This window comes from Podarcis pityusensis, assembly GCF_964106645.2.
Source record: "Podarcis pityusensis genome assembly, chromosome: 17".
NCBI lineage: Eukaryota > Metazoa > Chordata > Lepidosauria > Squamata > Lacertidae > Podarcis > Podarcis pityusensis.
Window position 1 is genome coordinate 26,394,366 of NC_138042.1, and position 14,005 is coordinate 26,408,370.

Here is a 14,005-nt window from a genome sequence, read left to right on the forward strand (position 1 = left end):
GACCTTCTGATCGGCAAGCCCAAGAGACTCTGTGGTTTAGACCACAGCGCCACCCACGTCCCTTTTGTTAATTATAACAATTACATGTAGATGTGCATGCACCTGCAGTCAAGCGATGTGCATACGTGAGCCCATCCATAGGTTTGAAAGACTCCAAGCCATCGTGTTAGCCCTTTTTCCTGCCGTGTTCTTTGTTTCTCCAGACACTTACCCGCCTTGCCCCTTCTGACTCCTCATTCTGCATTTCCTTCCTTTCCTGGTTTCCACAGCTGAGCTAGCAGCTGAAGCAGAAATCTGCTTTTGCTGTGAAATCTGTGTTCCTTGGGGAGGCAGCTGGGAAAAGGCAGGCAGCAGAGCCAATGCCACCGTTCCCCTTTGCAGCTGATGCCTCTGGCAATGCCCTTCAGATCTGGAGTTGTAACAATTTAACTTTGGATCCTGTGGCGGCTGCAGCAGCCGCTGCTGCTCTACTTATTCTTGGAGGTGGAAGTGTGAAGGCTCCTGGCAAGTTAAGGGATTTAATCGGTAGGCTGGAGCATTATTAATGTCTTATTTCCTCTGGGAGACCACAGGACCAAATGGAGCTGTCCGCTTTTAAGAAAGACTCTTGGAAAAGTTCACTGGCAATCTCATAGGCCAGATGTTGTTACCTTTTTGTGGAACTTTGCTTAGCTGGCCATGTGCAGAAATAAAGCTGCTGCCATGGCTAGGACAAGACAGGCGACTTCAGTGACACTTCAGTCTCATTTTGTAAATTTTCTCCCATAGAGATAGAAAAGGAAATGAACAAGCAGAATCTGTTCTCCAGAACCACTGAGTAAAAAAAGACACCCCAACACAGTTATGCTTTGAAATTCACACTTTTTTGAATTTTGCAGCACACTTCTCCTGCCAAGAAATGTGCCTATTAGGGGAAAGTGAACAGAAAACACACTTATTAATGGAAATAACATAAACAAGTTCAGATACAAATAGCAGAGTTGCAGTTGTCAGGATCGCTGTAGTTGAGTGAGATTCATGAAGTAAGGCAGACAGAAGTGAGGAGGGTGGCGTTCTCTCTTTACCTGGCCTGAGGAAGGAGGAACAGAGACAAGAAGTTAAGTTTAGGTGTCCACCGTGACCTAAAGGTGCATTGTCACTGTTGGGTTGCTGGCTGGCTGTTTCTTTGGGTGGTGGTATTCCTGACACTGAAGCAGAGATGGCTTAATATCTCTCTGCTTACTGCTCAGAACATCCAGGCAGCCTTCAGACTTCGCTTGCTCACTTAGGGTTATACAAGCCAAGCCTAACTTCCTTGGGTTTCTAGACACCCTCCTAATACGGTTAAGACTAAGTTGGGGGTGATATTCTCTAGTTAGACTGGCTTGCGCTTCCCACAAAGATCCTGAGAAATAGTAAACAACAGGCATGATTTAGAGGTAGGGGGACAGGGAAGAGGGGCAAGAATAGCTCCCACAACTGTCTTTGGCTGTGAAGCATCTTGGAAAAGAGGTGTGTGGAGCAATCTCCTGGGCAGAAGGCTTGAGGGACTGGGTGGGAACAGCCTTGGTGGTGAAATAGCTGAGCAATGGAGGGGTTGTGAAATTTCTAGTTAAAGAAGAGCAAGTTCTTGAAGGGTGTGGGCTCAGAAACAATGGGGTGATCTGGTTCAGGATGGGTAGAAGGGTCATAGTGATAAAAGGCAGGCAGAAGAAGAAGAGTTTGGATTTGATATCCCGCTTTATCACTACCCAAAGGAGTCTCAAAGCGGCTAACATTCTCCTTTCCCTGGGCTAAGAGACTTCAGAGAAATGTGACTAGCCCAAGGTCACCCATGTGGAGGAGCTGCATGTGGAGGAGCGGGGACGCGAACCCGGTTCACCAGATTACAAGTCCACCGCTCTTAACCACTACACCACACTGGCTCTCACTGGTAGTGAGCTGCTGTGTGTTATCACGCAACGGAGAGTGTCAAGGAGGTTGCAAGAAGTCTCTGGGCTAATCGCAGCATGCAGTTAGGATATAACTCTTTTTTTTCCATTGGGGAGATGCAAATTTAGGCTATCCAGCTTTCAGGTGAAAGTGCTTGCTAGATGATGTTATTTGATAACTTCTCAGAATTAATTTAATGCTGAATGAAGGGTGTTTACTTGCATTACATGATGCAGAAGTTCCAGGAACAATTTAGGCATGCATTTACATGTCCAATTATGTGTTTTTGTCACTGTGGGAAATTCACCGGTCTAGGGTAGGGTTGCCATATTACAAGTGAAAAGCCAGGCATAAAAGTTGTTGAGCAAACATGTATCCTGGTTGGAGGGTGTGATAAACAGACTTAAACTGGTTTAGCAGTGGATGATGACAGCAATGCCATTTTGATGTACATCCGCTGCCTTCTAGAGGGACAACACAGTGCTGTACATTTCCAGCTTATTGGAAGGCAACCGTGGCGTGTGCCCATTGAGAAGCACCTGAAATGTCACAAACAAGCCCTGCAATACCTGGAACAATTTTGCAACTGTCTTTGAAGTGCACCTTGTGTCTTTCTTTTTTTTAGAAATGATGAGGAATTTGCATATAAATGAACAAATGCGCATCTGCCACTCTGTGTGGGGGTGTGGGGGTGTGTTAAAGGGCAGACATTCTGTATGAAGCCCAGGGAGGAAAGAACCTCTCTCTTTGGCGATCACTCATAGAAGAAGGGGCAAGGTTGATCCAGCATTTGACCTGGGAGACTTGTATGTGAGCAAAGGAAAAGGCAAAATGACAGGTTCACCCATTCACACTGTGAGAAGTGAGGTTACAGGGAACCAGGCAGAGGGCCTTCTCAGCAGTGGCTCCCTCCCTGTGGAACACCCTCCCAGCAGATGTCAAGGAAATGAACAACCATCTAACTTTTAGAAAGCATCTGAAGGCAACCCTGTTTAGGGAAGATTTTAATGTTTGATGTTTTAGCATGTTTTTAATATTTGTTGGGAGCCGCCTAGAGTGGCTATGGAAACCCAGCAGAATGGGAGGGGCATAAATAGTAAATTATTATTATTATTATTATTATTATTATTATTATTATTATTTACTTAAGATGTGAGAGCCAGGCTTGAATCTCCTATCATTAAAAACAACAACACCAAACCGTGAATCAGATTGAGGCTGGGTCTTCCCCTTTCCTGCATGCTCTTAGTGATAAAAATGATACCTTGTGCATTGGGCTACAAAGCTGAGCACCATACATGCATCTCCCCACACATCACCCCCGCAGAGGTAAATTGCAGCTTCTGGGGCAAATTCAACCAGGAAAACAATGCAAAGGGGAAAGATTAAGTGCCTATCCTGCAGTGCTACATCTCCTTGCCATACAAGGTGGGGAGTCTGTGACTGCTTTTGAGTTTCAAAACAAGTCAAGCGATCCAACTGCAGATTTCCTGTACTGAGTGGAGTTTGGTCTGAAGAGTGATGCAAGCCTCCGGTTTGAAATCGGGGAGAAACATCACACTCACTTCCAGGTTAGGAAACAATGTTATGAACTTCTTGCCTCAGATGAAAATTCAGTGCTCTGTTGTCTGTTTCAAGGGTGGCTGTTGGATCAAAGCTCAGCTGTATGCATTTTAATAATGTCTCTAAAACAGTTGATGTCACTTCTGGGGTGGCGCCATCGGTAATGGCGGATTCCCTCTGATCTGGAGGGATCAGCTCCACGGGAAACGGGTCTTTCCCGCTACGGCGAAGCGGGGACCCTTTCAAAAATCACAGGCGGATGAAGCCTGTGACCATGGGACTCGGCGGGCACCTTTAGCGCCCCCCCAACCCGCAAAGGAACCCACTAACGGGCTCCGGAGCAAAGAGGGGGAAGTGGCGCGGTGCTGAGAGTCAACTGCTTCTTCCGTGGAGCGAAGCCTCACAGCCGTTGCCGGAGAGCGCTGCCTTTTTCCTGGGACAATTTGGCTTCTAAAACAATCACCCGTGAGTACTTAAATTTTGGACAATTGGACTCTAAATAAGGACTTGCGTGCAGAAAGGAAAATTGGACTTAAAAGTTTACTTCAATTTGGCACTGAAACGGGAAGGTCTAAACAGGAAGTCAGCCTTCCGTTTCTTTGTAGATAGATTAAAGCAAAGACATGGCAAACTAGAGCTCAGAAAATCGCTTGTAAAGGACTAACTTTCATCATTTAAGATTGTTGAACCCCCTTCGGAAGCAGGAGAAGAGGGGGGATTTTTTCTGGACTGTTTAAACCTGCAGAAGTGAGTGTAAAGTAAAGTAACTTTCCACCGTCTTGATCCTGGAGCGGGGTGTCAGGACTGACGTTTTTTGAAGCTCATTGACCAGAGACAAACGTTTTTGACAGATAGCTAAAAGAAGAGAAACATAGTGATTCCATTGTTCCCCTTCGCATTTTAAAGGAACAAATATTGACAAAATATCTGAAAAGGGAAACTTTGTTGTTAGATTTGTCTTTAAAAGAAAAGAACAAATAGAAGTTTTTCCCCTAGAGGGAGCCTGAGAAACTGTAACTAATTCTGAATCGGGGAGCTTGCAGCTGTTACAGATTACGATCGTGGGAATAGACTTCTGACCTTGCAGGACAATGTATTCAGAAGCTCTGCTGTGTGCTCTCTGTAAAACAAGTGCCCTACTAGAACAGCTACATGAGAAGACGGACTTGATGACTGATGCAATCAAGAATTTTGAACAGGCAGTGGGAAATTATATGGAGCCCACTCAGGAATTAAATCAGGAGTGTGCCCTGACAGAACAGATGAGGGAAGAGGATGTTGCTGAATCTTGGGCGCCAGAGATGGAGGGAGCTGTGGCCCAGCAGGAACATGAGCTTTTGGATTTGACAAATGAACTTGGAAAAAGCCAGATTTGGAAAGATAAAGTTTGGTTTGGTTTGGAAATGGGGGGTTGGATAGACCCCCCTATGCAGGGATGTTTGGACTTTTCAAGGCTGGCAATGGGCCGTGAGATGTTTGGGGTTGTGGGGGCTCTTAATTTTGGAGAGACTTTGAAACATGTTCTTAAATACCACATGGAGTTTAGTGTGGACTATGGAAAAGGGGCTGATTGGTTGAGAAGGGTCAAAAACATTGCTAAGCTGGAGTTCCCACGAGTGAAAGGAGCAGGAGACAAAAGAAAATACAGTTATAAATATGAAGAAGAGCCGCGGAAGGGACATGGAAGGGACTTAAGGGCCTCGGATATAAGATTACCAGGTTAATGCGCTAGATTGATGAGATAAAAAGGACTGACAAAACCCGGGACCAGGAGGAAGAGACGCTGGATGAAGATTGGATTGTTTTTTTATTTCTTTTTTATTATTAGGATTGTTTTATAAAACTGATGAATGTTAGAAAAATGTTGGAACGAAATTATTTGGCTTTAGCAAAAATGTTTAAAGAATTATGTAAGAATATTATGGTTATGAGAAGTTGGTAAAAATAAGATTTAAGTTTTAGGTTTTAAGGTTTTTTATAGTAAGATAAGATTAAAATAGATTAAGGTAATGTAATGACAGAATATTATGAAATATGGAAAGGATTTGCTGCGACAATTAACAACTAGGATACAAAAAAAGGGAGGAGGAGGAGGTCAAAGATTTGTTTGTTAAGGATTTGAGAATAATGGATTTGTTTTTAAATGTTTGTGGTATATTTTTGTCTTTTGATTAATTTGTATTGTTTGTGGTTTGTTTTTTCTTTGTTTTTTCTTTTTCTTTTTCTACCTTGTTTTCTTTTGTAATTCTAAAATTTTTTCAATAAATATCATTTAAAAAATAAAATAAAACAGTTGATGTCAAGAATTGTGTGCATGAATAGTTTATTGCGAGGATGCCAAAATCTAAATTAATAATAATAATAATAACAATGTGACAAAGCAACGCCATCAGTTCAAAAATTGGACCTTTACAGGCCTTTCCTCGCCACTCCCCATATAATCATTTTACTTAGTATGGGTAACATAAGATTCTCAAGTGTGAATTAAGAATGGAAATAGATTTATTATTTGGGTTGATTGCTTTGCCCTCCTGGAAGCATTATGTTAGACCAAATTTGTTTGTCTTGTTTTCTACTGTCTGAAAAACTCCTATATTGGAGAAAGCTCCAGAGCCAAGAAAAGGGCGCTCAGAGATGGAGCTTTAAAACATGGGCAGTGTCGCAAAGAGAATATAAGGCTGGTCTTTTTGTTTACGCAACAAAGTTAGCTTGGCTACACTGGCAGATTTGTGCAGCTTTCTAGCAGCATGTCCTTTGAATTTTAATTCTCTGTCTTTATCTCAGGAGTCATAAATCAACAAATTGCTCAGCTGGGCAATTGCAGTTGACATTTATTATCCACGACTGCAATGAGTGAAACTGCTTGCGCCACTAGTTTTGAACATGAGTGCAATGCTTTCCCCAGCCACTATTTCCAGTGTGCAGCATGGGAACATTGATATTCTAATGCACGGAGGCCGTCAAAGTCTCACCAAATACCTCCAGTGAGCTAAGCATCAATACGTGGTAGGCTGGCATGGGAAACGACGTAAAGAACAAAATTGTGTTCCGCAATGACAGCATAAAAAAGAGATAAATGCAATGGAAGGATCCTTTAATTGCCAGCAGAGGTGTCATAGGTCAGTGGCATCATGCATGCTTTGCTTTAGAAAGCCTCAGGTTCAATTCATGTCATGTCAGGCAAATCACAAGTAGAGGAAGGGCTGAGAAGACCTCCATCTCAAGTCATGGGGTAGAAGCCAACTAACTTCCTCCACCAGCGTAAGGATTTCTGCTTGTGCAACAGAAACTCCCCCCTCCTTCCTGCACCCAATGCCCCCTAAATTTGTTGTGGGGGGATTTTCTGCTGCCCAAGTGAAAATCTTTGCACTGATGGAATGAGCTAGCAGGATAGCACCCTTGAAGAGTAGCCACAGTCAGAATAGATACTTCCAGTTGAGGGCCTTATATGAAAGTCCTTAGCAAAATTCACCAGCATTTTAGTGCAGATTTATTCTAGTATGCACCTTTTTTATGTCATTTATACACACACACACACACACACACACACATATAATTTTTATTAATATTTATACAAAATGTATATACATAAATACATACTTTACAAAGCATTGTTCTCTAATATTTATATTTCCCACAATATATTGCATTTCTGCTTGTTAATGTCGCTAACACACCCATTTCTATTCATACTTTATCTTAGTGTACAGAATTTTGTTCTGCATTGCAAGATTTGGAGAAGTACAAATTTCGAGGGATAACAGAGTTTCAGTTCATGTACTGTTTTGGAAAGTACAAATTTGGCAGAATTACCTTTAAGAAAGCACCAAATCATATTTCTCCCCCATCCCATGTTGTAAGTGGATGTCAGTCCTGAAGTTATCATGCCAAAGATTTGTCAGCCACCAGTTCCAATGAAGTGGATTTGTTCACTATGAATTCTTGGGGTTCACTTTACATAAAATAAGTGCAACTCCTGCCAAGTGTTAGAGGTCAAGTGGCGGCAAAGTTTTGTTTAGCCCCTGCTATCTCTCATCTCCCCCTCCATTCCTGTTTACCAAGCCCTCCGATAACTCTCGCCGTGACTCATCCCCATCCAGAATGTTGGTAGAAAACCTCTGTGGTGTTTCAGCTGTTGCTGACCAGCTGAGAAAACCAGAGAGAGAGAGAGAGAGAGAGAGAGAGAGTGCATAGCAATGCCATTACTCCTGCTCTTACTGTATTCCAATAATTGCCTGTGGCCAATAAGTCAGCAGTACTGGAAAGAACACTCTTGAATTCCCCCTCACAGCAACGTGGAAATGCATTGCAGCCCTGAGAAAGGGTCATTTTACAGTGTCGGTTGCATTTTCCAGTAATTGAAAAGTGAGCAGAAGGAATGTCATGTTCCTCCTCTTCTTGTGCTGTCCATTGCATCGTGGAACAACGCAACAATCACATTCTTCTTCACAGACGCAAGATCGTCACAACAGTTGCATTACGCTTCGGAATCTACCACCAGTTCACTGTATGAGCTGAGGGAGGTTTAACCACGAAGGAGTGTTTAAACATGGGACAATCCCCCCTCCATCCATTAAATGGTACTGCCCAGGAAAACCTACCCCTAATGGCTTGGTTCTGCTGAACGTATTGTTATAGGTGTGTGTGTGTGGCTAAACCCTAGAAATTAATAAATGGTAGGCTTTTGGTTATTAGGGCTGCAGAGGACTTCCTGGGCTAGCCTATGCAAAGCAACCTGGCCAAGCTAGAGCCATTAAGAAACAATACAGGGCCATTGAGGGCCACTTGCAAGGCAAGAGAACTGTCCTCCTCCGTTGCCCTGGGTGTGAACAGAGCCTGGGCATTTGGAAGGTAGTCAAGTAACTGGGTGAGAAGAAATTCCTTCACATGCACAACAGCAACGCTACCACGGAGGCCAGTACTCTCAGCCCTAGCTTTCATGGTTTGGGCAGGGCGCAAGGCAACAGTGCCTTGTGCTATAAGATTAAGGGCTTCTCCGCGATTCTGCTTCTGTGCCTGGAAAGCATGGGTCCAATCAGTTTTGCATTTGCCCCATGACTTTCCACTGGAAAAATCTACTGCTTAGTGCTAAATCAGAATGCATCTGCGGAAAACCCAATTGTCGTCGTTTCCAATCCAGTGCTAAACCATGGGTTTTCCTGGGAGAAAGCAATGGGCCAAACGGAAGTGTGGATCAACCCCGTATTTAGTCAGTTGGAGGCTGAGTTGTAGCCCCTCCACTGCACCAGGTGTTCAGCCACATTCCCAGCCCTGGTAACCAAACTCTCGTGCCTCAAATTCTCTCTGTAATTTCAGTCAGGTAGGCTGATCTTCATTTCCTGCACATGGAACAGCTGTCACATTCTAGGAGGGAACTGATACTTGCATATGGAGAGCCATTTGGTACGCCAGGCTCTCTTGACCACAGTTATTTTTTTGTGAAAGCCTGTCCCACAGCCTGACAGAAGAGTAAATAACAGGGCTCAGGAAGAAAATATGTATGCAAACACAGATTCTCACATCACTAGTTATTGGCTTGGACTAATTTTCCAGGCACAGGCAAAGTACAGCATCTATTCGGGTGAAATGGCCTTTTCGATAATAGCTTTCCTAAAAGGGCTTTCTGTATATACCTGCATGCAAAGTGACAGGGTCACCCAAGAATGACTGATGACATGAATGAAATAGAGGCCCGCATGCTAAAAGAGAAATATAACAGTGCCCAAAGACATTAATTTCTTTTTAAAAAATTATTTTAAAATTGGATCATCAATCATTTTGACTGATTGTTCAAAAGAAATATGTTTCAGCATCAAGATGGAAGACCAACATATATTATGAATTTTCTATAATTGTTTTAGCAACAGCAACAACCAAAAGGTGGTTATACATTATCTTGTAATTTGCTTCTGTTTAGTACAGAGAGCACCTCCCCACACCGACACTGGCAGAAACTTGTAAAAGCTTTGTAGAGAGTCAACTCCCCATTTTTCAAACAATAGCTTCCTATGTCTATTTCCATATAAATATTAAGTTGTGACCATCAAAGCCAGAAAGCAAATGGTGATAACATCTTAGCAGTAAAATAAATTAACACTGAGTATTTAATATTTCCAATAAAGTGAAATAAAGGGAAATGGTCTATTACTAAAAGTTTAAATTTGGCATTTAGGTTAACTAAAAACAATGCACAGCACATGGGAAGGGGGGAAGCTTTTGTTCACTCAAATGAAATTTAAAGAGGCCTTCAAAATGTTTTGCATCCCTGCCAGAAGGCTGGACACACACAATACCTTTAGAGCACTTTTGAAGCACCTTTCCCCCCTCAACGACTTCTGGGAACTGTAGTTTCTTAAGGGCTGCTGGCAATTGTAACTCGGTGAGGGACAAACTACAGTGCCCAGAATTCTTTGAGTGAAATAATTTGCTCCAAATGTGTCAGAGGACAAGACAATACCGTAAGTGTGAGAGGAGCCAGAGAAATACACCTGTGACCTAAAGACCCTGGAGATTTACCACCTGACCGTTTGTGCGCCTCTGCGTTCCCTAGTACAATGTGCACCCAAGTCTTTTCTTTCTTTTTTGGCTGTTTTATTCAAGTGTGATTTGAGTTCTTAAATACACATTTTCACAGCTGTAAGGCATCTTGTCAAAGGTGTTTAATGACATATATTGAGCAAGCCATGAGTAAATTCCAGGGAACAGTGACAAAACCAGCATGTGTACAAATATTTACCTTTACACACTGAAACAGCCTCTTCACTTCCCTGTGTTGCAAGTAGGCTGCTTGATTATACAAAATGGCTCCTCCTTGTTAAGATTTTTTTCCCCATAGCATGATATTGAGGTGGTCTGGATGAGCAGATCATCCTGATTTATGACCTTGGCTAGCTAGTGACTACTCCCAGCTTCTAGGATTTGTATCGTACTTTGCCTATGTCGGCAGATGTTGAAAGAACAATCTTTTGCAGTTTGAATGCAGGCGGAATCATAGAACTGTAGAGTTGGAATGGACCATGCAGCCATCTTTTGCCCAACGTGGGGCTCAAACCCATAACCCTGAGATTCAGAGTCTCACATTCTGCCAACTGAGCTATTCCAGACAAAGGGTCTTGAGTTTGAAACTCCCTGGGCAAAGTTGCTACAAGGCATCTGGCTGGCAGAAGCAGCTTCTAGATCCTAAGTTATCAGGGTTTGTCCTTATTTGTGAGCCTGCTCCCTCCCCATCTGCTCAACCTATGCATTTTTAAACAGTTTGTTACAAAAGGCATAGTAAAGTCTTCTCTTTTTGTTCCTTGTAAAGGAAGGTGATTCTGTAAAATGCTGCCCTGGAATCTCTCAGAGGAGTGTGTCCAATGTTGATGTGTGAACAGAAGATGAGCAAAGTTGGAAGCGTTTGTCCCTATATTAGCCAAGCTTGAATGTTAAAAGACAACTGTTGCTACACAATCCCTTCACACAAAAGAGGGCTATAACAGAAAAAAAATGTGCTAGTACTCATCATTAAGTTGTTACAGTTATGCCACACTTTTCATAGCACAATTCAAAGTGTTGGTGCTGACCTTTAAAGCCCTAAACAGGGGGGCCACCAGGTGGCGCGTTGGAAGATGGCCGACAATAACATCTCTCTGACCCATCCGAGGTAATTAAGGGGCTGCTATGGGAAGTATGCAGTCTTCCTACCTCCCAGGAGATGGGGGGGGCGCTGCCTTGCCAGTGGTGTTCACAATGCACCCCCTGATCCGAGAGATGGGGGTGCCGAACACTTGGCATGAGGCCTCGGTGAAGTCAGATCTTCCTGATGCCGATTCCAATTAGCGCGTGCTGGTTAGCTTCAGCTCGGAATTATAATTGGAAACATATGATTGGAATGAAGCTGAAGCACATACATCAAGTAATGTTCGAGGATAAGACTGCTGATTAATGGATCTCTGTGACCGGGAGTGACGGATGGATAAGTAAATCGTCTGATGAATCACCACTAGGAGACTGTATGTTTGGAATGAAGGGGGGGGGGGTGGAGGAAAAAACTTTTTTTTTCTTTGCACGATGTGATATTAATAACCCTTCACCCCAGATAGAAATAAGATCGTTGCGTTTTTATTAATCACAAGCAGGAATTCAAGAACTGTGTGGGATGGATTATAACAGGAGAGAGGATTGGTGAACGGTGAGAAAGAGGAAAATTTTTATGACGCAGTTAAAAAATGGCGTCTCGCCAAGACAGGCTTGCCGGAGAAAGAAGGACAGGGGGAGGAGAATCAGGATCGTTCGAAAGAGAAGGAATGTTGGAACGCAAGCTTGACCTGACAGAGCCTCCTGATTCATTTGATTTATTTGGCAAGCCTGAGAAAAGTAAAGGACAGACCGAAGATTAAGTTTTTATGGAAGCGTTGAACAGAGGCTGTCCCTGAGCGATATGATCTTTGAAGAGTACAAAACCCACACAGAGGATGCCTGTTTTCAATCTGCTTGTAAAAATTATCAGAGATCGCAAAGAAAGGAATATACGATAACAACAAGAAGAGAAAGAAAGTAATAAAGGACTTTCTAGATTGAACTGGATAGAACTGTCTAATTAAAGCAGTAATATAAGTGATGTTTGGACTCGTTCGGAGTTTTGGACTCGTGCGGAGCTTGATGTATGGGTACCCCCAACAAAGTTTAAAATTTGGCTGTATAATTTGCAACTAATGTGATTTGGATAATGTGATGTGATTGGCCTGTTAATAAAAATTATTTTTTTTTTTTAAAAAAAAGCCCTAAACAGCCTCGGCCCAGTATACCCGAAGGAGTGTCAGCCCGCTCCACTCCCATCGCTCAGCCCGGACACTGAGATCCAGCTCCGAGGGCCTTCTGGCGGTTCCCTCCCTGTGAGAATTGAGGTTACAGGGAACCAGGCAGAGGGCCTTCTCGGTAGTGGCGTCCGTCCTGTGGAACACCCTCCCATCATATGTCAAGGAAATAAACAACTATTGGACTTTTAGAAGAGAACGGAAGGCGGTTCTGTATACGTTTTTAATTGATGTTTTACTGTGTTTGATGCTAGAAGCTGCCCAGAGTGGCTGGGGTAAACAAGTCTGATGAGTAGCACAACAACAACAACAACAACACCACTGGGGGGGGGGAGATGCTGGTACAGTGGTACCTCAGGTTAAGTACTTAATTCGTTCCGGAGGTCCGTTCTCAACCTGAAACTGTTCTTAACCTGAAGCACCACTATAGCTAATGGGGTCTCCCGCTGCTGCCACTCCACCAGAGCACGATTTCTGTTCTCATCCTGAAACAAAGTTGTTAACCCAAGGTACTATTTCTGGGTTAGTGGAGTCTGTAACCTGAAGCGTATGTAACCCGAGGTACCACTGTACTGAGTATCTTCTTCCAGTTTTAGAAACAGTTCTTAAATAGAACAAATCTCTCTCTCTCTCTCTCTCTCTCTCTCTCTGTGTGTGTGTGTGTGTGTGTGTAAATCATTCCTTTACATAATACTCACTGGAACAATTCTACTGAAATGTATTCAGGAAAAATATTGTCCTGGCTGAACTTTCTTCTTCCATGGAATAGAAGAAGATTGCTCAGTTGAGCATTGATGGCTCTTAATGGTTGACAGCTACTGGTTACCTATTACTCACTGCCTGCTTGGGCGTCGTCTAGGAAGAAACATTGGCAGCTGGATCATAGCCAGTGAGTTTTACTGCTGTCTGGGAAGAAAGACTCCCAGTAGGGCTCCAAGTTTCCTTGTTGCCATTGGTGCTGCATTGCAGAGTAGCACCCTTGATGCAACTTGCATACTTTGCAAATAAACAGATATCACAAAAGTCTCCGATGCTCATTCCTGACCCGGCCCTGTCAAATGCTGACGTTCAGGTAAACGGGGAGTACAAAGCAATGCTGTTTCATAGCAAGGTGTGAACGAGACGTGCTCTGTCATCACAGAGATGCAGTGAGGAGCAGAAATAACAACAAGAACAACAACAACAACAACAACAACAACAACAACAATTTATTTATACCCCGCCCATCTGGCTAGGTTTCCCCAGCCACTCTGGGCGGCTTCCAACAAAGATTAAAAATACATTAAAATACACATTGAAATACATTAAAATACACATTGAAAACTTCCCTGAACAAGGCTGCCTTCAGATGTCTTCTAAATGTTAGGTAGTTGTTTATCTCTTTGACATCTGATGGGAGGGCGTTCCATTACCGAAAAGGCCCTCTGCCTGGTTCCCTGTAGCTTTGCTTCTCTCAGTGAGGGAACCGCCAGAAGGCCCTCGGCGCTGGACCTCAGGCTGAACGATGGGGGTGGAGACGCTCCTTCAGGTATACTGGGCCAAGGCCGTTTAGGGCTTTAAAGGTCAGCACCAACACTTTGAATTGCGCTCGGAAACGTACTGGGAGCTAATGTAGGTCTTTCAAAACTGGTGTTATGAGGCCTCGGTGGCCGCCCCCAGTCACCAGTCTAGCTGCTGCATTCTGGATTAGTTGTAGTTTCCGGGTCACCTTCAAAGGTAGCCCCACATAGAGCACA